This window comes from Orcinus orca, chromosome 5, assembly GCF_937001465.1.
Source record: "Orcinus orca chromosome 5, mOrcOrc1.1, whole genome shotgun sequence".
NCBI classification, from domain to species: domain Eukaryota; kingdom Metazoa; phylum Chordata; class Mammalia; order Artiodactyla; family Delphinidae; genus Orcinus; species Orcinus orca.
This window is the reverse complement of record NC_064563.1, coordinates 59,751,788-59,779,257: the sequence shown is the minus strand read 5'-3', so window position 1 is coordinate 59,779,257 and position 27,470 is coordinate 59,751,788. Positions and strand designations below refer to the sequence as shown.

Sequence of the window (27,470 nt, the reverse complement as noted above, 5' to 3'; positions counted from 1 at the left end):
AAAAAATTAGGTGTCTTTATTTCTTTGAAGTGAGATTTTTGGAAGGGTTTTTAAAATAGGGGAAAACTTTTGAGCTTAGCCTGTTCCATGTTTTAAACATTTATCTTGTTTGCTCATTTTATAGGCTTTTCCTTATTTGAAAGACTATGCCAAAATCTCATTTTGAGCACAGCGTGGATCTTGGTTGGTAACAATTGGCTTAAAATAAAAGCTTTCTTTCTGTGATGTTGGTACATGTATGCCTCAATGCAAAGTAAAGATTTTATATGACTAAGACTTAAATTTTAAATTTTTGTTAATTGTGTATTTTTTTATACTTAAGAAAGTAAGAATACTGTTTTTAATGTATATGAGTTTTCTCCTGAACTACTTACACATTAAAAAAAAAAAACCTGTTAAAGTATACTGTCAAGATTTTCATTTCCTTTGCCTGCTTTTGAATGGACCACCTAAAGGTTCCTACTGTTCACAGGTCTCTCTCTGTGACCCCACCAGAAGTTAGTAAAAGCCTTCACTTTTTCTCAGTTAATAGATATAAAACATATGTGTGCATTACAGGGTAGAATGTGGAGGAAGTATTACACAACGTGATGTTTTCCTGTGGCTGCCTTTTGCTTAGCCCTATTAGCTAAATTTATTAGAGAGGGATTCACTGTATTAAAGAGTACCCTGCGTTCAAGTAGAATTAGCTGTATTGCAATTTGAGAAATACTGTTGGAATTGGAAGATGAAGACATTGTGGGTGCTAATTATTTGGTATTTGCAAAAGAGCTTGAAAAGACTGATACCTGACCACCAGTTTTTTCTGCATGTATGTGATCTGTGCTTTGATTCAAGCTACCACCACTTATTTAAAGAGCCTGTTGCTCTTTGCAACAGTCTATTTAGCTCTGTTAGACAGGAGCCATTGATCCAAAAGCTCTGCTTTTCCTCAAACTTGACTGTAATAGCGATATGAAAGCTAGCCCAGCAAAATTGAATTTCCAACAATGCGGCTTCACTGTTGGTGGACTTGCAGTATTTTAGGTTCTAACATTTCAGGTCAGAGGTCATGTCTTCTTCAAGTGCACAAGAGTTCAAATTAGAATGTATAGAGCCAAATTTGACATCAGTGTTAGAGGCTGATCTCATAATATTAAGGGATTTGGATTAGTACTTAGAAGTTTTCAAGGGATATGCTGAACTTTTTGATGTTCTTCTCTCCATTCTGTCATCTCACCTCTTCTTTTACCCCAACTTGGAGTGATACTCTTATCTGCAGTTGTAGGTGCTTTGACACAAGCTTACAGTGTTCACCACATGTCTTGTATAGCAGTTATGTCTTCACATGTCTTATTTTAGAGGAGGAAATTTTTGAATTGTTGTATACCCTGTAACACCTAATAGAGTCTACTTTACTTAATAGACACAATATTGTGGAATAAGTAAATTTGACAGTAGTGCTCAGAAGCAGAATTTTGGTGAATATGTCAACATTGTATAGATATATTGTAATTTACGTATATCTTCTCTTAATAGAATAAAAGTTCGCTTATTAACACTACTGTAGTTTTTCAACACGCTTCGTGGTTTTGACTTCACATTGATTAATTAGGATGCTGGAATTAGCCTCATTTCTTCATCTGTGGGATAGGGGATGAGGGTGGTTCTTGTAATTACTTCAAACCCTATCTTATTCTAGGTTTCTAGTAATCTGTGCTTCTTAATTAGTTGCAACTTCCATTGATTTTACTTCTTTAGCTAAGAAAAATCTTGCAAAATCTAAAAGTAGTCCCATATGAAGGCCTCTGTAGCAAAACCAGGCTTGCCTTCCTTACACCTCACAGAAACAGGTTCAGTGAGGTTGTGGTTTCCTCTCCCATGTGCCAAAGAGAGACTTGAGTTCAGAGCCAGTGATGAAAGGTGCTACATCATCCTGTTAGGCCATGAAATGTATGTGAATCACCAGATAAGACCCTTTTTATCAAGGAGTTTAGAATTTAAAGAGAAAATGCATCAGATTGTGACGTTTTTCTGGAGGAGGTAGGCTGTAGAAGGGAAGGAAGAGATTGACGTATGGGAAGATTTCTCAGTGAAGGGTTTTGTTTTTAAACTTTTATTATGAAAAATGTCAAAATACACAAGAGAATAATGGCCAATCTTTTGCATCTGTATCAGGGATCAGCAAACGAAGCCCTGCTTTTTGTAAATAAAGTTTTGTTGGAACATAACCAAGTCCATTTGTTTTTATTATTGTTTGTAGGCTGTCTTTGTGTTACAATGGCAGCATTGAGTAGTTGCGACAGACTATGGCCTCCAAAGCCTAAACTATGTGTTATTTGGTCCTTCACAGAAAATGTTTGAATATGCCTACCCATTCCTCTCTCAATAATATCTTTTTTCAACATTTCTGTAAATTTGAACTGTCGCATACCTTACAAATAGATTTACCAGTTTTGGACATTTTTGCACATTTGCTTTATATTATTATTCATCATCTCTTTTATCATTTTTATTTATCTCATTATTCTTGTTTTAGCTGAGCCATTTGAGAGTAAGTCCTAAATATCATGATTTTTTACCTTTCAATACTTGTATCTCTTTTTTTAAAAAATAAACAAATTTATTTATTTATTTATTTATTTATTTATGGCTGCGTTGGGTCTTCGTTGCTGCACCCGCTTTCTCTAGTTGCGGGGACTGGGAGCTACTCTTGGTTGTAGTGTGCAGCCTTCTCATTGCAGTGGTTTCTTTTGTTGTAGAGCACGTGCTCTAGGCACACGGGCTTCAGTAGTTGTGGCACGCGGGCCCAGTAGTTGTGGCACACAGGCTCACTAGTTATGGCACATGGGCCTAGTTGCTCCACGGCATGTGGGATCCTCCTGGACCAGGGCTGAAACCCGTGTCCCCTGCATTGGCAGTCGGATTCTTAACCACTGCGCCAGCAGGGAAACCCTTGTGTGTATCTCTTAAGAACAAGGACATTCTCTTGTTATAAGTAATCTCAATGCGGTGATCTAATTTAGGGATATTGATGCAGTATTCATACAATACTATTATTTAATGTATTTCATATTCAAATTTTGCTAATTGTCCCAATGATCTTGCTAACCATTGTTTTGCCCTGATGTAGGATCCAATCCAAGAGCACACATTGACTAATCTTTAATCTGGCCGCAGGCTTTCTTTGTGTCTTACTACATTGACATGACAGTTTTGAAGAATGTTCCTCAGTTTGAGTTTGCTTCCTCAGGAACAGGATCAGATTATGTTAACTGTGGTTTTAAAGAAAAGGATGGAATCCTATAACAAGAAAAAGCTATAGATTATAATTGCAAAAATTCTGGACCAAGAATCAAGAATGAGCCTGAGTTCTAGTTACAAAGAAAATTGCTTATCCGTTGTGTGTGTGTGTCTGTGTCTGTGTGTGTGGTGAGAAGGAAGAAAAAAAGAAGTATACTATATTTGAAGAGCATATAGTTCTTAATAGCAGCTGTTTGTGGAGTAACTATTATGAATAATTGTTTGAACATAAGCAAATTACTTAACATCTTAGGGCCATTTGTAAAATGTGGCAAATATATTTCTGCCTTTTCAAGTTGTTTTGGGGAGTAAATGAGATAACACATGCAAAGTAAAAAGGTGCTACATTGTGTGATACTGATTTAAATGTAGTAGGTTTGGAAAAGAGGGAAATTAATATGAGTTAGAGCTGTCAAAAAGAAACTTGAATAGAGAAGATTGCACTTGAACTGTGATCTGAAGGATGGGTTGACTTTGGATAAAATATCGTGGAGAATCCATTGGAAATTTTTAAGGGTAAAGTAATATCGTCAGATTAGTGTGGGAAATAAGATTAGAGTGATCAGATTCCAAGAACAGATAAACCTTGATTTTTAAAAAAAATTTATTTATTTTTGGCTTCGTTGGGTCTTCGTTGCCACGTGTGGGTTTTCTCTGGTTGCGTTGAGCGGGGGCTACTCTGTTGCGGTGCGCAGGCTTCTCATTGCGGTGGCTTCTCTTTTTTGCGGAGCACAGGCTCTAGGCACATGGGTTTCAGTAGTTGGAGCATGTGGTCTCAGTAGTTGTGACTCGCCGTCTCTACAGTGCAGGCTCAGTAGTCGTGGCGCACGGGTTTAGTTGCTCCGCGGCGTGTGGGATCTTCCCGGACCAGGGCTTGAACCCGTGTCCCCTGCATTGGCAGGCAGATTCTTAACCCCTGCGCCACCAGGTGAGTCCAAACCTTGAATTTTGAGTATGAAGATCTGGATTATATTCCAGCCTTCGTCATTGGCTAGTTGTTTGAATTGGGGTAAATTGCTTAAGCTCTCTGGACTGTATTTTCCAGCCCTATAACATGACTTGTAAATTGCCAGAGTTCTGCAGAGAGGAGAAACATCACTGGTAGGTTGGAGTATTAAGGAAAGATTTTTAGCAGGAAGGAATTGAGCTTAGTCTCAGAAAATGGTTAGGCTCTGGATAGAATGAGAAGGAAAGGGAAAGCCATTAGAATAAGCATACTAAATTAAAGAAGGCACCATTGAAATTAAACCTACTCTATCACAGGTTAAGAAGGGATGCATGTTGGACAGTAATGAGAAACTAAGGTTCAATTCTAGGCTCTATAAGTGGGATCTTTATGATTAGGTATAGCATTTAGAGTTGTGGAGTAGGAAAATAGCCCTCTCAGTTATTTGAATAAAGTTTGGTGAGACACGTATTGCAATATAACTAGATTCACTTTATGCAGCATTTTGGAATGATGGTTTGTGGATAGTTTGATGAGGGAGCCTAAGGGCTTTTTGTTGGAGAGGAGGATACCTCAACTCTCTTCTTCCAGAAATTAGGTGTTAGAGATACCAAGATTTAGTGGAAGGAAAGGGCAACGACAGCACTGCAAATAAAATGACCTTGAAGAAAATGCGTGACATTGAAATATAGGCTTAAGGAGTTTTTGGAGTGTTTCTGCATATCAGTTGATTTTGGAGCTTCTGTTGATCTTGCAGGAACAATGAATGGTTTTGGAAGTATAGCCGATTAACAATGTTGTGATAGTTTCAGGTGCACAGCAAAAGTTTTCGTCCATACGTATACATGTATCCATTCTCCCGCAAACTCCCCTCCCATCCAGGCTGCCACATAACATTGAGCAGCGCTCCCTGTGTTATACAGTAGGTCCTTGTTGGTTATCTGTTTTAAATACAGCAGTGTGGACGTGTGGATCCCAGTCCCCGTATATTATAGTGTACTCATTTTGTGTGTATGTTCTCTTCTGCTAGAATATAAACTGCAGGGAGTTTTCTTTACTGCTCTGTACTTATCATTTGAAATGATGCCTGGCATATAGTAGGCACTCAATACATAGTAATCAAATGAATGAAGAAATATGGTATTTCACAGCATAATGTGTAATTAATCCTAATAATAATTATGAATTAAGCCCAAAAAATGAGAATTCACAAAAGGATTCTTTTAAAGTTTCCCTAAAGTCTTTCTACTTACTCCCTTTCTTGTTCCCCCTTTGTTTATGGGCTTTGCTTTGGTCAGGGAAAGGGGAATATGACAGGTCACATTTTAATTTCGTCTAGGAATCCCGTTATGCCTTTGGATAAAAATATGTTGACCAGGTTTTTAGTCTTAATTGGAAAGGACACTTAACATCCTTTAATAGAATAAAGCCAGCAATTGAAAAGTTTATATTATACTAATGATCATCTAAAATTTAAAACATATTTGGTAAAACTCCATACTGAAGATTTTCTACCTAAAAATTATATTAAATCTCGTTAAATTACCAAATTACCAGTGATCGGGGTGTGCAAAAGGCAAGAGTAGTTAATGTTTGTTATTTGCATAAAGGAAGTTTTATTTCCTGTCTTTGGATGACCTAGAAAATCAGAAATTTCAGTGCTTTTTAAAAAAAAAAATACCGTGGAAGTAATGAATGCATGTAATAAAATAAAAAATAAAAGGGGGAGAGGACTTCTTTACTAGCGCTATCCTCAGGAGACAACGATGTTAAGAACTTTTGTTTTGGTTCTTTTGGTGGTTGCCATTATTCATTCATTCATATTTTTTGCAGTACGCGGTCCTCTCACTGTTGTGGCCTCTCCCGTTGCGGAGCACAGGCTCCGGACGCGCAGGCTCAGCGGCCATGGCTCACGGGACCAGCCGCTCCGCAGCATGTGGAATCTTCCTGGACCGGGGCAGGAACCCGCGTCCCCTGCGTCCGCAGGCGGACTCTCAACCACTGCGCCACCAGGGAAACCCCTATACATTTATTTTTGTCTTTCTTGATCTGTGAGCTTTATATGCAATTTATTGTCTTCAACTTTTAAATGAAATGTCCTTGATAACGTCGTAGTGAAATGTGTTCTTTGAATAATGCCTTGGGGAGAGAAAGTTGTTGTAGATTGACATAAAGAGAACATGAGAATGTACAATAATAAGAGGTTTATCAGGCAGGAGAAATATTGGGAACTGTTGAGGAAAAACATTACTGAGGTTTTCTTTCCTCACACACACAATACTTCTGACACTGCTGATCACCAAACGTGTGGTAGTTTTATCCACACCAGTTCTCTGCAAAACCAGCTGAGTGTCCTACAATTCATTTCAGTTCTGACACTGTGTACCTGGACTTAGCATCATCTCACAAGTTAAGGGGTCAGTCCCACAGACTGCGCCCATTTCAGACGCCAGACACAAGTCCTAGGTTGTTGCTTCTGACGAACTGGCTATAAATTGGGGTTCCCATGACCCCCTTCCTGGGTTTGATAATTTGCTAGAATGGCTCATAGAACTTAGGAAACCACTCATTGACGTTTACCGGTGTATTATAAAAGGATTTGACAGAGGATACAGATGAACATCCAGATGAAAGAGATGCATAGGGCAAGGTATGGGGGAAGAGGTGAAGAGCTTCCATGCCCTCTACAGGTGCACCACCTTCCTAGTACCTTCATGCATTCAGCAGTCCAGTAGCTCTCTGAATCCCATCCTTTTGAGGATTTTATGGAGGCTTCATCATGCAGGCATGGTCAGTCCTTAACTCAGTCACCAGTCTCTCTCCCCTTGCTGGAGGATGACAGGGTGGAGTGGAAAGTTCCAAGCTTCTAATCATGGCTTGGCCTTTTTCATGACCAGCCCCATCCTGAAGTTATCTGGGAGCTCACTTTCTCCTCATTAGAACAAAAGACATTCCTATCACCCAGCAAATTCCCAGGAATTTAGGACCTCTGTCAGAAATCAAGATCTAACATCAAATATTAGAACGAAAGATATTCCCAGTGCTGTTATCATTAGGAAATTACAAGGATTTTAGGAGTTCTGTGCCAGGAACTGAGAGCAGATATATGTATGTATTTTTTTTCTATTATTTCACAGTATCAAATGGATCAAATGAGCTGTAAGGTCATTCTAGATATACTTTGAACGAAAGTCTGGTGTTTCTCTGTGTTCTCCTTGTATACTTAACGTCAGTCTAGGAATACATATCTGGATGTAATTGGACTTCAGGGAGATGCAGTGTCTGCCAAGTCATTCTTTATGCACAGAATTCCTTGGGGACTTGGGAGTTTGAAGCAGTTCTAGAAGTTGACTTTTGCATGTGTAGTATGGTTATAACTAGCCTGTTCTTTAACCCTTTACAATGTAAAGTCCATGGTGCTTAAATAGGCTCTGAATAAATGTTGAAGGACATTGAGAGTTTGAAGAGATAAGTGATTTTGAAAGAATAGATGTTTTATATTGGCTTGGAATGGAAAAAGTTTCTTAGAATGTGGCTGAACGGTATTCATGGCCTGAGTATTCATCATGTCCTGAATTTCTGACCAAGAACAATGGATAAAGGAAGTGAGGAAATGAAAAAAAAAAGTCAAAATTTATATACCTTTAAGAGATGTATAAAAGGCCATTGGTCCTAGATGACTTATTATTTTAAAATTTATTTTATTGAAGTATAGTTGATTACAATGTTTTGTTTATTTCTGCTATATAGTAAAGTAGACTTTGTTTCCTACCTTGCATGGTCTAAAAAAGCAAATTGATGGGGTCATAATGTTCAGTGGTTCTTGGTTGACATTCATCTTATACTAGCGAACCCATTCTGCTCTTCAGTACTGCTTTCTGTCCTTTGAACGAAATAGCCAGTTTTGCTCTATATTTCTCCCAATCATTGACACAGAAATCAAGCAGAATTTATTAAAGCTCCAGGTGGGATTTGCTGACTTCTTTCAATTCAGAAAATTAGTCTCTTACTAGTGGCATTCGAAGTTAGAGTGAATCATACTGTTAAAATCATTATTACTATACTAGAGAAGATGCATATTAATGGAATTTATAGAGCGCATTAAATTGGCCAGGGTAGCAGACATCAGAAAAACTGAGAGCTTACACTGCCTGTAGGGAACTTCCTGGAATGGAAAACTACAAGTTATTTCCTATTCATGTTTGTAAATTACTATTGATGTTATATCTAGAAAGAAAATAATTTTAGACTTCACACAGATATTCAGTAATCTGTATGACATTCAAAACCAAAATAAAGGTACTATTTTTTTTGTGTGTGCGGTACGTGGGCCTCTCACTGTCGCGGCCTCTCCCGTTGCGGAGCACAGGCTCCGGACGCGCAGGCTCAGCGGCCATGGCTCACGGGCCCAGCCGCTCCGCGGCATGTGGGATCTTCCCGGACCGGGGCACGAACCCGTGTCCCCTGCATCGGCAGGCAGACTCCCAACCACTGCGCCACCAGGGAAGCCCAAAGGTACTATTTTAAAATGCTGTTTAATTATGGAGAAGGCTTAATGGAAGCCTTATTAAACTTACCCATTATTTGCTATCACTTTCTGAAAGTTGCAATTCCCTGGAATTAAGTGTTGCTGTTTTAGGTAGTAGCCTCATTGCTTCTTAGCTACTGTTTGGAAGCCAGGGAGCAGGAATAAAAATGTTAGACTGATACTTCTTTAAAATGTGGACATTTGATTAATCCAATACCCACTGTAGATAATTGATAGTGATGTTAATTAAAAATGGGTATTATTTCTTAGGGGCCAAAATCTTGACCACCCCTGCTTCCTTGTTTGATAATCCTCTTTTTTTCCCTCTCATTTTATATCCAATATTTAATCCAGAAGTGATACCCCATTTTCAGAATGCCAATAGCAGTCTGTTTAAAAAAAAAAAAAAAAAAGAGTTCCAGTTTTGTTTTTATAAAATAAACTGTGCATAGCATTCATGAAAGCACGAAGTTTTCTGCATATTTAGATTGAGTGTATTGACTGATAGTTTATTCCAGCAAATATCTTCCATTAAAGGACAACTCAGTGTGTTTCATCACACACAAAATCTAGTAAAATAACAGTACTGTCATTAATTAAGTGCTTTTTATATCTCAGGTGCTGTTACATGCCTGATACGCATTCTCTTTTTTAGTTCTCATAACAACACCCCTATGTAGTTTTACAGATGAGAAGACAGATTTAGAGAGGTTGAATAACCAGCCTAATGTATCGTACTTAGTAAGTGGTAGAGTCACAGTATTTTTGCAGTTCTATTCTAGTTCTGTGGGTAGTTTCTTTTGCCTTAAATCCAAGAATTTGGTGAAGAATGGGTGAAGCTGGGAAATAGAAGACAGTGTGAATATTTATTGAATGAATGCACTAATGTAGTTGAATAATGGTAAAGAACTAGACATTTGTTTTTTATAATCGTGTATTGTAAAGAAATGGCTTGGCATGGGGTTATTAAATACATCTGGGAAGGAGTAGGGAATTTGGTGTGGTTAGAAGAGAGCAAGGACATAAAATATTCAAATCACTCTGAGAGGGGAAAGCAAGAAGTAAAAATGATAGGTATGAGATAGGGATATAATTTCATAGTGGCCACGGATAAACCTAGAAGTTTTGAAAATGCCTAGACAGCTTCATTTTAGTAAACACGTAAAGAACATCCATATTCTTTCAGATTTTATTTCCTCCAATGTTAGAATGCCAGTAGAGCAAATTTGTCTACCTTCCTTGTCTTTCTTTCCAGGATCTTGGGGTTAGAAACTGATGATGAAAGGAGTCCCTGCCTATTCTGTGCAGTTTTTGTCTGTAGAACAACGAAGGGAAAAATAGCAAACCTTAGACCTTTGTCAGCGATTCATTCACTTTAAGCTGTTGGTAATTCTTTTTATGCAGTTGTCCTTTGCCTTCCCAGTTCCTCTAATCTGGCCTAAAGTGATCAACGGGCTCAAAATCAAACCGTGAACCCTAAAAAGAACAAAACTAGGAAATGCCTTTTAAGACTAGCCATTATATTTTAAAATTTGCATCTGCATTTGTAACAGAGTGGCACTGCATTGAAATGGTTTTAAAATGGTTTGCTAAGATGTGATAGTTATGATCATGTGTTTGGGTAATACAGTATTTTAGAGTGAAGTGTGGTTGTTAAATAATTGGTCATAGTTCTTATTTTTTAGCCTTGGAACAAAAATGATATTTCCAGGATTCTGAATTTCACATATGGTGTTCATTAGACTAACATTTGTCTTCGTTCTTCCTGAAATTGATTTTGTGAGGGAGTGAAAAACAATACAGTGATGTTATTGTCATAGATTATGGTACCTGTGCAGATAAGGTCTTCATTTTAATCACCAACCCCCTTTTGTGAGAGGGGTACATTTTACCATATTTGCCATGCTTTGTTTTAAGCATTTTTCAAGATAACATATTGTGTATTGAAAGGAGACAGGCATATAAAATAAGTATCCACAGTGGTGGTAGAGCTTAGGTGGGATGTAGGTGATCTAAAATTTAGCTAGAGGTTACAGCATATCCAAAGTCATGAGGGTGTGGGAGGTTTGAGGAACTGAAAACATATTTGTGAAGTAACACCCTAGAGATAGAAAGTAATGGTGTTTGCTGATTGATTAAGCTGTAGGAGATGAAGGAGGAGGAGGAGCCATATTTCTAGCTTGAGTGACTGGAGGATGGAGCCATACACAGAGGGAGAGAATATAAGAAGAGGAACAAGTTTGGGGTGGGAGGTGAATTAAGTTTATATATAGTAAGTTTGAAACGCTTTGGGGACATCTAGGGAGAGAGTGATGTCCAGTTGGCTTCAGGTAACTGAAAGTACTATTTTAAACAAATTTTAAAAAAATAGAGAGGCAAGAAGTTGCTTTTTTTTTTTATCCCATTGTCCTTAGTGGAAGGAATTTCATCAGGCTCATTGCCTCCATTGAAAAATGGCTGCTGCTTCAGGAGGCATTCTGTTAAATAATAAAGCAGAAGGAAGTGCTGCATCTGTTGTTTATTTTCAGGAAAGCAAACGCCTCCCTAGCCTCTTCCCTTGCCTTGATGGCTGCCCTCCCCAACCCCTGTTTTTTAACTTCTGAATACACATAGCATTTCAAGAACTAGTTAGTTGTATGAAATATTCTAGGTCAAAAGTATTTGGAAGCTGGGTAGGTGTGGGTGGCAAAAAAGTTGTATTTATTGGTGGGTGGACTTACACTGTCCCATGGTGGGGGTACCTGAGGTCCATACTGTACTTGACTCCATCCTATCTGCAGCAATAAGAATTTGGATATAGATCTCTTCCTCCTAAGTAAAGTGATACTTTCATTACAAATTATTTGTTGGGTTGGAGTAAGAAAACTCTTTTTGGAAACAAAGGTTTTGAAAGTGGACTCGGGACACCTAGAGGAGGAGAGTGATAAGAGTTTAACCCCTCATCTGATGTCCCTTATTCTTCCGCTTATTAGTGTCGATCTTGGTCTAATAACTTCTTTGAGCCCCAGTTAGCTTGTTTCTGAAACAGAGATAGTGATACCTACTGTACAAGTTGGTTATGAGATTTAAATGATACTGAGTGCATAAGCAGTGCAGAGTTCAGTATTCATTTTGTTACTTCTGGTAAGAAATATTGAACCTCTGGGCCTCAATTTCTTAATAAACTAGACTGCTTTACTTTCTTTAACCTTCATATCATCAAAAATAAATGCTCTATGCTATTTATAAGATACTTTTCATTTTCATTTTTTTGGCTGCACCATGAAGCTTATGGGATCCTAGTTTCCTGGCCTGGCCTGTGGTAGTGAAAGCACCGAGTCCTAACTACTTGTTCTCCAGGGAATTCCCTATAAGGTATTTTTTAGTCAGTTTGGTTTTATGTCTGTGTTGCCTTTATTTTTGAGAAATCAGAGAGCCTGTTTTTTTTTGTGAGCCTAGTTCTTACTTTTTAAAAGACATCAAAGGATTTCACAGTTCAACCCAGTCATTGCTTATATAGGAGCTGAATTAGTCCCATAGAAGCTTTAAGTTACAGGCCCAAGACCACTGACATCCTAGAGGCAGAGTAGGGATAAGGACCCAGGTGTGTTGTGAGGGAAGGATTCACCGAACCTTCGTCTTTCTGTGGATAAATGACCTTGGTTTAATTTTTAGCTGTGTTTCATGTGACGCATAAAGGTGGAATGTCAGCAATATTACCAGCCAATGTGGAGCATGGCAAAATGGTCCCTGACTTGTGAGTTGCATCTGGAGTGGGAGTGAATACCTGGTAGGAGGATGTGGTACATTCTTCTAACTGAGCATGTCCCTTGATGGGTTGGGTCCCCTGGAAGCTATACCCATGAGACTCTTAAAAGATGGTATTGGTTCCTCTGTGGAGCTTAAGGTTTCCAAGCCAGGGTGGCTTCCACACCCCTCTATGAATTCTTGCACCCTTTTACCTGAGCAGTCACGTGGTGGTGGTAGGAGGGAGAAGTGCAAAGACAGCAGCTCCTGGATTGCATGTTCTGCTGTCTGATACCCTGATAGGCTTTCCTGTCCTACAGCCTGCGGAGTGAACAGGTTACAGCTGTGGCCGGCTCCTCAGGGTAGTTCCTTTCATCTGATTGGTTAGCCTTGACTTGAGATCAAGAGGCCGTGAACAATCACAACAGATTTTCATCCTCTTTGATTTTCCTCAAAATATTCTTTAAACAATTTCTGGCTTATTTCCCTTCTTACGAGGAAGAGGTAAGATCTTGTTGCCACTCCACAAATCTTACCAGCACTACCATCCGTGTCGCTGGAATCTAGAATTACATTTTAGGTATGGTAGTGGGTACAAGCTATAGAGATACTCTTATTTTTTCCAGGATTTTACAGTTGAAGTTATTGTTGTTCTACTAAAGAATATGGAACACAGTGGGAGGAGAGTGAACAAGACCAGAGACCCTTAAGCATTTGAGGACACCTTGGTTTACATCCACAGTTGTGTTTAGTTCTTTTTCCCTAGTTAAGTATTTTAAGGTGATGATGGGTAGGTAAGTGTATAAAGTACTAGGCACAGTATAGCATTTGGTGGATATTAAAAAATTGAGTCTTCTTTCTAAACTGTAGTAGGACTTAAGTGACCAGGCATTCCGTTTCAGTGACATTTTTCTGTTTTCAGTATCCTGTGCCTTGAATAAGTTTGAAGCTCTTTGATGTTAACTTTGTAAGAATGCCTGTATGAAAGATAATTTGCCTGAACAGACTCTGGGCAGTAGTTACGAAGGTTCTCTTATTTAGCATATCTTTTCTTTTGCATTTGATAACTTTTATGATGGCCTCCATAATATTATAATGCTAAATATTTAAATAAACCTGTCACTTATAATGCCTAATATCTATCCTAGGAATTATAGCTTCATAATACATAGTAGATGTAGGTAAGAACAGACATTTCAGAGAAAAAATTAGAGTAATTGAAATATAAATGACCTATTTTGTGAATATGGAGGTTCTGTTTCCAGCACTAAGCTGACAGCATCAAGATAAGGCACATCTTCATACATGATTGCCTGAATACAAAACATAGAACGTACAGTAGCTTCCTGACGATCTCGCCACCTCTCGATCGAAATACAAACCAGTTCTGACCATCCTACTGCTACTGCAGTGTGGGCACCGGCTCCTCCTTCCCCCAGAAAACTCCTAATTCTCTCTACCCTATTTGGACTTTTTCATTTTTTAAAAAATGTGTTTTGTTGTTGTTTGCTTTTTGTTTTTTATTTATTTTATATATTTTTAAATTTGTTTTTTGCTGCGCCATGGCATGCGGGATCTTAGTTCCCCTACCAGGGATGGAACCTGTGCCCCCTGCAGTGGGAGCATAGATTCATAACCTCTGGACCACCAGGGAATTCCCTTTTTCATTTTCCATAGCATTTATCACCTTTTACATAATAATTTTAAATTCTGCTGGAATTTGAACTTTGTGAGGGCAAGGATCTTTATTTACTGATGTACTATAGTAATTTTGTTCTATTTGTTAATATTATGGATATCTAGTATAGATGTTAATATTAATGTCAACAATATATGGTAGAGATGTTAATAAAACTTTTCTTCCCCTTCTTTCTCCCCTCCCCCTCTCTTTTCCATTCTCTCCACAGTTCTGTTGTCTATTGCAGGATACATCTTAGAGTCAGCTTAAAAAAAAACAACAAAAAAACCCAAAACCTACTGTTTAACTTGGTTTAGAGATAACCATGGGTTTTAAATTACATTGCATCCTGGTCTTCTGAAGGAGAATCTGGCTTTCTTCTCAGTTTGCCTTTTCTTGAGTAACTGATGCATCTCTAATGGAGAGAGTTTATTTATAGCATGTGGATCCTTTGCTGTTGACGGAATTTTTAGTTGCTTTGGTATTAGAGAAGTGGGAGAAGATAAGAAAATTGACATTTTGTTTTAAATATAATTCTGTCTATAGATAATTTTATGAACTTGTTTTTAAAAAAATAATTACAAATACACAATTTACTTGTTTCTTTCCCAGATTTATCTGTGAATTATATTATGATTTAGGAGTGTTAGAAAATGTGAAAACATCTTTTGCAGTAACAGTTTAGTTCACGTTATAGAAGTGATTTTTGGTGTCCAGTTATCACTAACCGTGTCAAAAAAGTAAAATACAAGATCATTTTCTCTTAATTAAAAATATACAAAATAATTCTTCTTACTCACTACTTGGTGAACATTAGCTACTTTGGCAAAACTTATGGCCAACATTTTTTCTTGCTTCCATTTGCTCTGGCCAAGAGAGTTCATTTCCAGGACCACTTTGATATTTCTGTGCCTTCATTGTTCTCTTTCTTTGTTGTTGTTGGGTTTTTTTAAAATATTTCCCATAGCTATTTTTATCTCATGGTAAGTCATAAAAGTCATAAAGTTTTTTTATTTAGAACCTAAATTTTTAATCTTTCAGTACTATTCTTAACCCTTTTTTTTTACACTCTACAAGCAGTTATAAGTAGCTGATATTTATTAGTATTATTTCTGTGTGAAAACATCTTTAGAGATTTAATAGGATTGGTGCTCTCTTGTTTTTAAATCATAGTTGTTGTTTTTTTCTTACAGTAACCCAAACTATATGTTCATACTTGCTGTGAAGCTCTCTAGTGCTCACACAGTCTCAGCAGAGTGTAGTCTTGTAGAATAGCCTCATTCTGCAGATGAGGACGCTGAGGACTTGCTCATGGTTCTAAGGGTGTGACATGAAGGACTTGTGTTTTTAAGCAGCAAGAGTAGAAATCTTTCGTTCTTTCCACTGCCCTTTAAGTCTGAAGATGGCAGAGAAATCACTAGAGTTTTAATACTCTTCCTTTCTGATTGAACTTCATTATTATGTATAGTGCCATATAAGATAATACGTTTGAATGCATTGGAAAATTACCTTCCCATAGAATGGTTACATAGTTTTAGTGGAGAATGCTTGAGTAATTTATTTTTGCTTGGTCTGTTTACTTTATTTGATTAAAAAAATTTTTTTTTTAATTTTGTTTAACCTAAAAGTGTTATGCTCTGTCCTCGATCAGTAGAATTTTGGATGGTCTTGGGCATTACTTCAGGGGCAAAAAGTGTTGCCTGTAGCCCTTTTTTTGGTATGTGTGTTTTGAATAGTTTTTGTGTAAACAGAAATACCCATTCATTTCTATATTGCCTGTGACTGCTTTGCACTATAATAGCAGAGTTGAGTGGTTGTGAGAGAATTGTGTGGTCTGCAAAACCAAAAATATTTATTTTCTGGCCATAGTGTCAACCTCTGTACCATTGCATGACAGTGAGTGGAAAGTCAGGTGGAACCTTTGTAGTATTCATATAGTCTCCGTTGGTGCTTTATTGTAATTTGGGTGGTGGGCAGGGAGAGGAGTGGTGTTTTGTATTGAAGTAAAAAATTGAATTACCTAAGAAAGGTGGTCTTCTGTCTTTTCATGACCCCCTTGGAGAGAGTGAGTGTGAAAAGTGTATATGTGTGTCCCTATTCCTGTGTTTGTGTGTCCTGAGTGGACCAGGCAGACAACACAGTGTATTTGCTGGTTTAACTGTTTCATTTTAAATTTGGTGAAATTGAAAGCAGTTTGGCAGACCAACATCAGATGGGAATTAGGCATATTTTAGAATTATGAATATGTAATTTATTTTATAATATACTCATAATGAATTATGTTAAAAGACAGCCCTGATTTCTTAAAGGGGTGTATTTCGGACTGCCATTCTGATAGAAACATGGTAGTTAAATGAGCAATTTGTTTTAACTTACTGAAGGCAAAACATTTGTTGGTACTGTCTAGATTATACCTTAAGCTATATGTAAGGAAATACTCTTAAGACACAGAAGAGTGACTCTTCTGGATCTGAGTAGAGATAGAAATGTAATATTTTAAAATTCAGAACCTAATATCTAATTTAATGTAAATATATTTTTTCTTTTTGTGTCTAGAGTACTTCAGAATGACAGTTTCATTTCAGTAATTATCTGCTGGCATGTTCTTAATTTTTTAAAGAAGTTAAGAAGCATATTCCTTTCTATTAAAAACTGAAAGTTGAAGACTTCGTTTTGAAGAGGCTCTGCTTCAGTGTGTGTTCTTTGTCACTCCGTGTGGTCACACTGATTAAGATAACTGTCTTGTTCATGCACACTGCAAATCTGTTGTAATTTAAGACTTTTATCCATCATTACTCTTTTTTGTGTGTGCATACAGTAATGCTCTTATATCAGCTCACAGAAGACAAAGCTGGACTCTACAGTCATATAGCACACAGCATAGCAGAATATGAATGGGCAGTTGGTGTACTGCACGGAAGTTTGCAGCCAAGGGGACAAGTGGGTGCTGACATTCAGGCCACACTGTCAGCCAAGCCATTTCCCTGTTATTGGGACTGTGTCTTCTCAGAGGAAAGGCCTCTTTACTTATATGTATTATTTTTAAATGATTTGAATTCTGTGCCAGGCACTGTTTAGCATTTTATAAATATTAAGTTTTTCTATTCTCATAACAGTTTATTTTACAGATGAGGAAACTGAGGCACTGAGAGGTTGAGTACCTTGGCTTAGATCATCTAGCTGTAATTTCAGAGCTGTGTGATTCCACAGTTCAGGCTCTAAACTCTCTGTACTGTAATATGCCTTCTCTTTTTTTCTAATTTGTCCTGCTGGTGTCTAATTTGCACAAAGGTGCTGCAGAGGTTATTGGTGGCCCTGATAGCATACTTGAATGAGTTGGAAGGAATTGGACAGGGCACACATACAACCCTGTATCATATCGCACTGTAATAACTTCCTTGCTGAGTGATAATTCAGGTTTTGCTTAAAAATTTCCATTGATTTGTAGAACAGTTTTTCATTAGAGTGAGCAGAAAAAATATCTTTCTATAATGTCTATCTACTACTTAGCATTTTGTGACACAAAGCTGAGTCTCATTTGGTCTTTCCGTGTCTCTTTATCTAAATGTAGGTATCAGCAATGTTCCTTTTGTGCCTTGTTAAAGGATAATTCCTGTTTTGTGGTCTGTCTGGCTCTCTTTCTGTTTGAGGTGTCCTCATTATTATTGTCCTTCCTTTCCTAATTCATTTTTGGGGAGAAGGATTGAGTTTATCATTTATCTTTTGTTTCTTTTGTTAATCTTAAAATCAAATTAATAAAACTTTTACTCAATGTAGTATGTTTCCCACTCTAGTTCTGAGAATGAGAGGACTCACTCTGCAATGCTAGTGTTATTGAAAGAAGTGATCCCTCTGTGCTTTCCCCCTCCCACCCACAGCCCCATAGATTAATAATTAGACTCTGACTAGTAAAACTCCCCATCCTGCCCTTTCCTGCCACGTAGTCCAGTGGTTCTCAACCCCACTGGAATCATCTGTGGGAGCTTTTAAATTCAACAGATGTGCAGATTCTACCTTAGACCAACTAAATCCAAGTGAAGGACCCACTATGTCACAGGTTAGAATCTGGAAAGGTATTTCTGTAGGACAGAGTTAATCAAAGACCCAACATCCCTGACAAAACTGTTCTCGTTTCTTCTGGGAATGGATTGTTCAGCAGAATTTTTGTGTTGTCTTAGCCTAATTAACTATTCAAATTTTTTGGTATCTTGAATCAATTATTCAACCCTTGGGAAGAGTAAATAATCTAATAAGATTTGGAATTATGTCAGTTTTTTCTTCTAACTTGTTAAGTACCAGGGTACCTACCTGTGTGATCTTAGGCAAATTTGGAATACGGAAAGTTTAGGTTTTTTTTTCAGTCCCCTTATTTCTTAGATCCTTATGCTATTTCTATTGCCTCCTTTTACCTTTTACTTGTTTCTTCCTCCCAAACTACTTAAAAAAAAAAAAAAAAGATTTAGTTCCTATCAGCTTTGCCTTAAGAAAAAAACAATGTCAGATCTGTCATATTTCTAAGGCATCTTAAGTTATAAGTTGCACCATTAATTTAGTAACAGTTTTTTTGGGGGGGGGAGGAAAAAAGAAATTAGTTACAGTTACACAGTGTTGATGTTCTCACCTTTTAAAAAAGTAAATGATAATAATATTATATTTATTCATACATCTAAAATTTTTTTTTAATTGGAGTATAGTTGCTTTACAATGTTGTGTTAGTTTCTGCTGTACAACAAAGTGAATCAACTATATGTATACGTATACCCCCTCCCTCTTGAACCTCCCCCCCGCCCCACCATCCTCTCCCGTCTAGGTCATCACAGAGTACCTAGCTGAGCTCCCTGTGCTGTACAGCACGTTCCACTAGCTATCTGTTTTACACATGGTAGTGTATATATGTCAATCCTCATCTCCCAATTTGTCCCACCTTCCCCTTCCCCCACTGTGTCAACATGTCTGTTCTCTACATCTGTGTGTCTATTCTTGCCCTGCTAATAGGTTCATCTATACCATTTTTCTAGATTCCACATGTATGTGTTAATATACGATATTTGCTTTTCTCTTTCTGACTTCACTCTGTATGACAGACTCTAGGTCCATCCATATCTCTACAAATGATCCAATTTCATTCCTTTTTATGGCTGAGTAATATTCCATTTCATACATTTTTATATCACCTTTCTAGCATCACAACTTAAGTTTGAGTCTGAGCCTTTTCTCGTATTCAAGTTCTCTACCATTGAAAGTTAGTGAACTGGAAGCCTTTGATGGGTGGATGTTAGTACCTAAAAATAAATTTTACTTTTAATTACACTTGAAACTGCCCAAACCAACCTTTAATTTAAAAATCTCTGTGGCTTTGTATGAGAGAGTTTGTTTTTAATTGCATGCTTACTTCCTGACAGGCAGATTTTGGGGTCCTTGATAGTTTTTTGTCTTTTTCTGCACAATAGTGTTTTTTTGGTATAAAGTTAATATAAAATTCAACCACATGTGATACCACCAGTGAAACTAACTCAACTGAAGTAATAATTGGATGACTAGACACCAGTGCATGTTTAAATTTTTCTTTGTGTGGGTTTGTGGTCTTGTGTATTTTTTAGTTTTAGAAAATTTGGGATCATAATATACAACTTTTAAATTCGTTTTCTCTAAACCACTTAAATAACAAAGCGAAGTGAAAATCAGAGTCAGTGATGGCAGAGTTGTGTTTGACCTGACTGTTCTGCCTCTGAGCCTGATCTCAGGGTCAGTTTTCTTAAGATAACCCTCTGTCCTAGCTCCTTCCCCCTTTTCACTCACCTCATCTTTTGGCTGCCCAGAATATTATCTGTGTGTATGATTCCGTGGGAAATGAGAATAGGGTGAGGAGAGTGCGGGATATAATGCTTTAGAGCTTTGATGAATGTGTAGTATGTTACTTGAGATTGCCATGTTGTAGAAGGCAACTAACAAAGTCATTCTGTGTGAAATGGATCAGTGGAATTGAGAAGATTCATTTGAAACTTTGATTTACAAATATATTCCTTATAAAAAAAGTTCCAGTTGGAGGTAATCACCATTTATTTATTGTGCTTTGAATCTTGTGCTAAGCAATTTAATTTGAACTTTATCAGTGACTTTTCTTTTGCCCAGAAGTTCACTTAACAAAAACCTTTCTAAGCAGGTTAATTATGATAGCATTGTTATGTTTTTCTCTTAATTCTTGAGATGATTTCCCCCAATTCTCCAAATTTAAAAAATTCATTTGTAACTTGTGTTCCTTAGGGATACCAGGTACACATTCTTGACTTTGTTACTGACCACTAGGTTCTAGATTAGATTATATCTCTACTATAAATTATAAGCAAATATTTTTTTGTTTGTACTTTTTTCTAGGGAAGGGGCTCATAATCCATTAGCTTTTTTTTTTCTCTTGCATTTTATTATTTTTTTTATACAGCAGGTTCTTATTAGGTATCTATTTTATACATATTAATGTATACCCGTCAATCCCAATCTCCCAATTCATCCCACCAACACCAGCCACCACCCGCTTTCCCCCCTTGGTGTCCATACGTTTGTTCTCTACATCTGTGTGTCTATTTCTGCCTTGCAAACTGGTTTGTCTATACCATTTTTCTAGATTCCACATACATGTGTTAATATACAATATTTGTTTTTCTCTTTGTGACTTAATTCACTCTGTATGACAGTCTCTAGGTCCATCCACGTCTCTACAGATGACCCAATTTAGTTCCTTTTTACGGCTGAGTAATATTCCACTGTATATATGTATCACATCTTCTTTATCCATTCGTCTGTCGATGGACATTTAGGTTGCTTCCATGACCTGGCTATTGTGAATAGTGCTGTGTTGAACATTGGGGTGCATGTGTCTTTTTGAATTATGGTTTTCTCTGGGTATATGCCCAGTAGTAGGATTGATGGGTCCAAGGGTGCTATTTTTAATTTTTTAAGGAACCTCCGTACTGTTCTCCATAGTGGCTGTATCAATTTACATTCCCACCAACAGTGCAAGAGAGTTCCCTTTCTTCCACACCCTCTCCAGCATTTGCTGTTTGTAGATTTTCTGATGACACCCATTCTAACTGGTGTGAGGTGCTACCTCATTGTAGTTTTGATTTGCATTCCTCTAATAATTTGTGATGTTGAGTATCTTTTCATGTGCCTCTTGGCTATCTGTATGTCTTCTTTGGAGAAACGTCTGTTTAGGTCTTCTGCCCTTTTTTTTTTTTTTTTTGCGGTACGCGGGCCTCTCGGTACTGCGGCCTCTCCTGTTGCGGAACACAGGCTCTGGACGCGCAGGCCCAGCAGCCACGGCCCACGGGCCCAGCCGCTCTGCGGCATGTGGGATCCTCCCGGACCGGGGCACGAACCCGCATCCCCTGCATCGGCAGGCAGACTCTCAACCACTGTGCCACCAGGGAAGCCCCCTTCTGCCCATCTTTTGATTGGGTTGTTTGTTTTTTTAATATTGAGCTGCATGAGCTGTTTATATATTTTGGAGATTAATTCTTTGTCCATTGATTTGTTTGCAAACATTTTCTCCCATTCTGAGGGTTGTCTTTTCATCTTGTTTATAGTTTCCTTTGCTGTGCAAAAGCTTTGAAGTTTCATTAAGTCCCATTTGTTTATTTTTGTTTTTATTTCCATTACTCTAGGAGGTGGGTCAAGAAAGATCTTGCTGTGATTTACGTCAAAGAGTGTTCTTCCTGTGTTTTCCTCTAAGAGTTTTATAGTGTCAGGTCTTACGTTTAGATCTTTAATCCATTTTGAGTTTATTTTTGTGCATCGTGTGAGGGAGTGTTCTAATTTCATTCTTTAACATGTAGCTGTCCAGTTTTCCCAGCACCACTTATTGAAGAGACTGTCTTTTCTCCATTGTATATCATTGCCTCCTTTGTCATAGATTAGTTGACCATAGGTGCATGGGATTATCTCTGGGCTTTCTGTCTTTTCCATTGATCTATATTTCTGTTTTTGTGTGAGTACCATATTGTCTTGATTACTGTAGCTTTGTAGTGTAGTCTGAAGTCAGGGCATCTGATTCCTCCAGCTCTGCTTTTTTCCCCTTAGGATTGTTTTGGCTATTTGGGGTCTTTTGTGTCTCCATACAAATTTTAAGATTTTTTGTTCTAAGTCTGTAAAAAAATGCCATTGGTACTTTGATAGGGATTGCATTGAATCTGTAGATTGCTTTGGATAGTATAGTTATTTTCACAATATTGATTCTTCCAGTCCAATCCATTAGCTTTTAAAAGAGATCTGTAAATCAAGTAAATTTGCCTTTGGAGACTGCAGGGTAGTATGTTTGAAGATCAGTCAAAATATACTGTTGTGCTGTTTTATAGGATTTTTGCATCTTAAAAAAATCCTAGTTATGTATAGGTGGTAGATTTAGGATGATGTCTGCTGAGATAGCAGTGTCAGTTTCTTTACTGAAAGATTAATACTTCATTTATTTTAGATAAAATGTTCTGAGATTCTAAAAGCAAAGCGTTTTGTTTGGAGACAGAACCAAAGCCTACAAACATTTATTTCATCACAAGAAGTAAAGCACATAGGTTTAGTTTATGTAGTACACCAAGTAGTTGTTCGCTGTACACATTTTATAATGTGACTAATCATAGAGTTTTTTTTTTTTAATGGCAAAAGATCAACCTTTATTGACCACTTTCTGGAAGTGATATTAAAATTATTGTATAGCCAGGCTCTCCTAAGTATTTTAAAAAAACAAAACAAGATTCACTGTTGAGTTCCTCCTTATCATTGTGATTTATTTGTGTTGTAATTCAGTATCTACTGTGTTTTATTCTCGAATATGTGTGTACCTATTCCCACACATTTAGATACTGTATCATTTTATCAATAAATGTATCTCAAGAACTGTGTATGCTCAGGGCACTGTTCTTCTGTGGTGGGACAGCAAGATGAGCAGATTAGCCCCTGGCTTGGGGAGGTCTGATAGGGGAGGCATGGTGAGAGAATAAGGCATTTCAGAGCTGTGGTTAAGAGAGACTGGTCTTTCTCTCTCAGTGCGTAAGTAATCAAGGGAGGAAGCTGATTTGGGCTGAACCTTGAAAGAGGAGGTGGACTGGATTTGTGGGCAGAGCCACAGTAGAAGGACATTTCTGGCAGAGGAATGAGCAGTGTCATGGCAACCTAAGAGTGCAGAGAACAGAGAGGATGATATGCTGCAGTGAGAGTACAGGAGGTTGAGCAAGTGAGATTATAAAGGCAGTTGTTAAGGATACACATGGTTTTGGTTTTTGGACAATTTGAATCACTTTAGTACAAATAGCTTTAATATATATTCTATTGGATTATCTTAAATCACCTTAGATTTTTATAATTCCTTTGTAGAATATATAATTTTATCTTTTAAAATTCAGATACTCATTTTATAAAGCTGAAGAATTGTGATGTATGCTTTAGAAATGTACTGCACAATGGCCAGGGCATAGGTAAATGGGTCGAGTAGGAAAACATTAATACAGAAACCAAAATACAGCCCTGCATACGTTTTTTAAAGTTTCCTGGGAATTCCCTGGCGGTCCAGTGGTTAGGACTCCGCGTTTCCACTGCAGGGGGCATGGCTTCTATCCTTGGTTGGGGAACTAAGATCTGCAAGCCACATGGTGTGGCTGGGGGGAAAAAAAATTCTCAGTTTTTCAGATTTTATTGTATGTGCAAATGGGCAGACCTGTTGATACACCATTTTCCACAGATTTATTCACCCTTCAGATCCTAGAATCAGATATTTAACCCCTTCAATATTTATTAAATCACCTTTGTGGCCTTTTCCCATAAGGAGCTGTAGTCTTAATAGGAAACGCTGAATGAGTGAATGAATGAATGAGGAAAAGAAGGGAAGAGAAAATACGTTTAGAGAAAACTGAGATTAGAGACCTCTGTGAGCGTGATGAGAGAAGAACTCACCACAAAAAAGTAAGAGGAGAGAACCAGGGAGAGGAGGTAAAAGAAAGACTAGCAACTGGAATGATCTGATTTAATATTTCCCTAAGGTACATGTGTGTAAGTTTGTGTATGTTGTGTGTGTACACACAACAATAGTAGTGAAAACAAATATCCATTGAGGTACAGTGCGCAGTTCATTTGAGATTTTAAAAATTAAATATAATTAGTATTTAATATTGCAGTTAATTTGTACTCTCATTTGGCTGTGATGTCAGAGAGTCATGTATAACATGTGGTACATAACGGTATTCAAAAGAGTTGGGGGTTCCGTAGGGCAACAGTGGCACTCCCATTCATTCATTCTATTTCTGGGAATTTGCCATGCATTTGAGCTTATTAATGTATGTTTGCTTGTGTTTGATGATACAGATTTGTGGATTATATTATCCAGTTTTAACCAAACCCCACAAAACAGACTAATAATATAAACATTCCTGCAAAGAAACTGAATATAAGAAACATGAATAAGAATAGGAAACAAGAAAATGGTAGAGCTGTTACTTAAACTATTAGAATAAGCTTTTCATCTGCCATGATATAATTATTTTAGAAGATGGCTGAAAAAATTGGAGATTCTCAAGAAAGATATTTGACAGACAGGCATATGTTCACTATTAGTACTGATGAGACTTACTCTGAGACTAAATTGTGGCTTGAGATAGTAGTTAATAATGATATAAAATCATCATGATTAAGAAGACGTTTAAAAGTTTAGGACCTAGAATGTTATAAACAAGATTGTATCACCGTAAATATGCAAATAATTTATTTTTTACTTCGGTTTTGTGTGTTTTAAAATGTATAAAATTCAGTAGCATGTTAATTATTTATAAATAATTAGAATGAATGTATGCCAAACTACATAGCTTAGAGCTCAAAAATTCATGAAGAGTTTATAGTAAAATAATGGATGTTCATAATAAATGACCCTGAGTTAGACAGAGCCTGACAGTAATCTAGTTTTTATTTGAGCTCAATCATGATGTCTATAGGACATTTCCTCAGTAGGTGCTAGAAAATACCAACTAGCTCATAAATGTTTTGTGCCAGAAAGCCTTGGTGCTCACTTACCTGTCTTGAACCCCAAAAGGCTGGTGGAATATCGTATGTTGATATAGCTGTCTATAATTCCAGTTATAAGTGTGTGGTGTGTTTAATAAGTATTATTTTAATTCCTAGGAATTAAAATAGGAATTATTTTAATTCCTATTATTTAATTCCTACAGCTCAACTGTCTGAAAGTTACATAGCAGCACTGAAGTTATTTAGTGTGGCCTTGGAGTTGGTAATGAGCACAAATGAGGGTTCTAGTCAATTAAAGATAAAATCAGAAAGGAGCAAATTTCAAGGGATTAAATTCTTTCTGTATTTATTCAGTGTATTTGCTTAGTTATCTTTTTAGTGTTACTGACTTAATTCACCTTTTTGGTGTACGAAGAAAAGCTCTTGCATTTCTTTGTTTGGCATCAGCTTGTACTCCTGCAGAAAAATGCACTCTACGCTTGCACACGGTGGGAGTTGCCCTGGTCAGTGTTCCGAGTCGCCACTCTGACAGCATTGTGAAAAACCACTTGTATATTTGCAAAAAAGATTCTTGGAAAATAATGTGCTGTGACTCAGCAATTGAGAAGACTGGGTAAACTCCGTAGAATATAAATTCTGAAGAGATAAGGTTTAATAAGTTTTGATTGAAATTGTTTCAAAACCAATTAGGTATTTCTCTTTATTGTATTAAACAATATATAGCATATAAGTTTATACCATTCTTTACAGCTCCTGATGATAGATTATGAACCTGCTATACTGGGCCCTATTGCAGTAGTATTTGTATGAGTTGAGTTGAATGGGGGTGAGTGCCTCCTTTATGCAAATTCATCTCTTTTGAGTCTCATTCTGTTCATTGTGTCAACCTTTTAGGAGTTTTGTAAAGATTCAGTGCCTCACATACTACACGCTCAAAAGTTGCTGCTGCTTATGACAGCAGTTGCTTAGGAGGAGAAAGATACTCACTGGTTGGGACCTTAAAGACATAAATAGTATTTCATACATGTAAAATTTGGTATGGGAAATCTTTGAAACTGGATTTGTTTTAAGACACACTGAATATTTTACTTTCCTTTTTCTTAGCATCAGCAACAGCAATTTGTGATTGGCAGTACCAGACATTCAGTTGTACATCCCCACATCAATGCACTGCCAATGGTAAGAATTCCAACTACTCTTTTTGTCAGAGCTTGTTTTAATTTCTGTTTTTATTATTCTCTTATTTTTAAGAATCTGTTAAGAATTTTGAAAGTTTTTCACAGTTTGACAAAATACATGTGTTCTCAAACTGAAGAAATGTTTAAAAAAAAACGTAATTTTTAAGGTACTTAAAATAATGTTTGATTATTTGGTGTTTTTTTTAAAAAGGCAAAACCTCTAATTTGAAGATTTCTATTATCTTGGCTATGGTTATCAGAATGAAAAGTGTTACTATACAGTTAAGATCTTATATTTTAACATGTGGATTATATTTTGTGAATAAAATTTTCTCACTAAACTTAAGTTAGAGTGGCAGTAATGGGTCTTGTGTTTTTGTCCATCATCTTACTAAAATAATCATATTGGATTTTTCCTAATATTTATAGTTAATGGGCAGTTAAATGGCTAAAATACTACCTGTCTTTAGTTAGTGGGTAATTTTCAGGAGAACCATTCTTATTTATTTAACAAGGTCATTTAGAATCCTTTCTCTGTGGAATGAAAATGTCCACTATGTTATATAGCAGCAAGACCACTGGACTCTGTGGGAATTGGGAGTTGCTCTCTGCTGCATATGTCTTGGATGACTTTTGGCAAGTACTCTTGTAAAATTTGGTGATAGAATTGGACTAAATTTCTAATGTTTATTCTAGCTATAGGCTAAGTGATCTCATCACTGTTCATTAGAATTCAGAATGGTTTTTTACCTTACAAAAAGTAATTCCTTATATAAATGGTATGGCCCTGTATTTGGGGCATCAATAAATAGCAGGAGAATGAGTTTTTATTTTTTTTGTTTTTTTAAAGAATTAATTGCTTAACAACAGTGTTTTCTATAGTGCATTATCAAAAATTTTAATTATTTTTACTTAAATTTTTATTTTAAATATTAAATCAGGGAGCTATAGAAGCTAAGGTTTATAGAATTTGGTGGGAAATTATAGATGCATCAGTCTAAGATAAAAAGTAGTAAAAATTAACTAGAACCAGGATGAGTGAGTGAGATGGGAAAGTTATCTGTGAAAATATTCCTAGGAAATGATTCATTTTAAAGATGAACTTGTCAGTATGTCAATAAGATTTCCTCT

The 27,470-nt window shown here is 36.9% G+C and overlaps 1 protein-coding gene across 1 annotated transcript in view; it reads left to right on the top strand.

Moving 5' to 3' along the window:
- Positions 1–27,470, top strand: part of TBL1XR1 (TBL1X/Y related 1) — a 188,049-nt gene that overhangs the window by 69,864 nt on the left and 90,715 nt on the right. Inside the window, exon 2 of the mRNA XM_004270526.3 lies at positions 26,266–26,340. The gene's annotated coding sequence lies outside the window, so the exon portion shown is untranslated. The remainder of the gene's footprint in view (positions 1–26,265; positions 26,341–27,470) is intronic.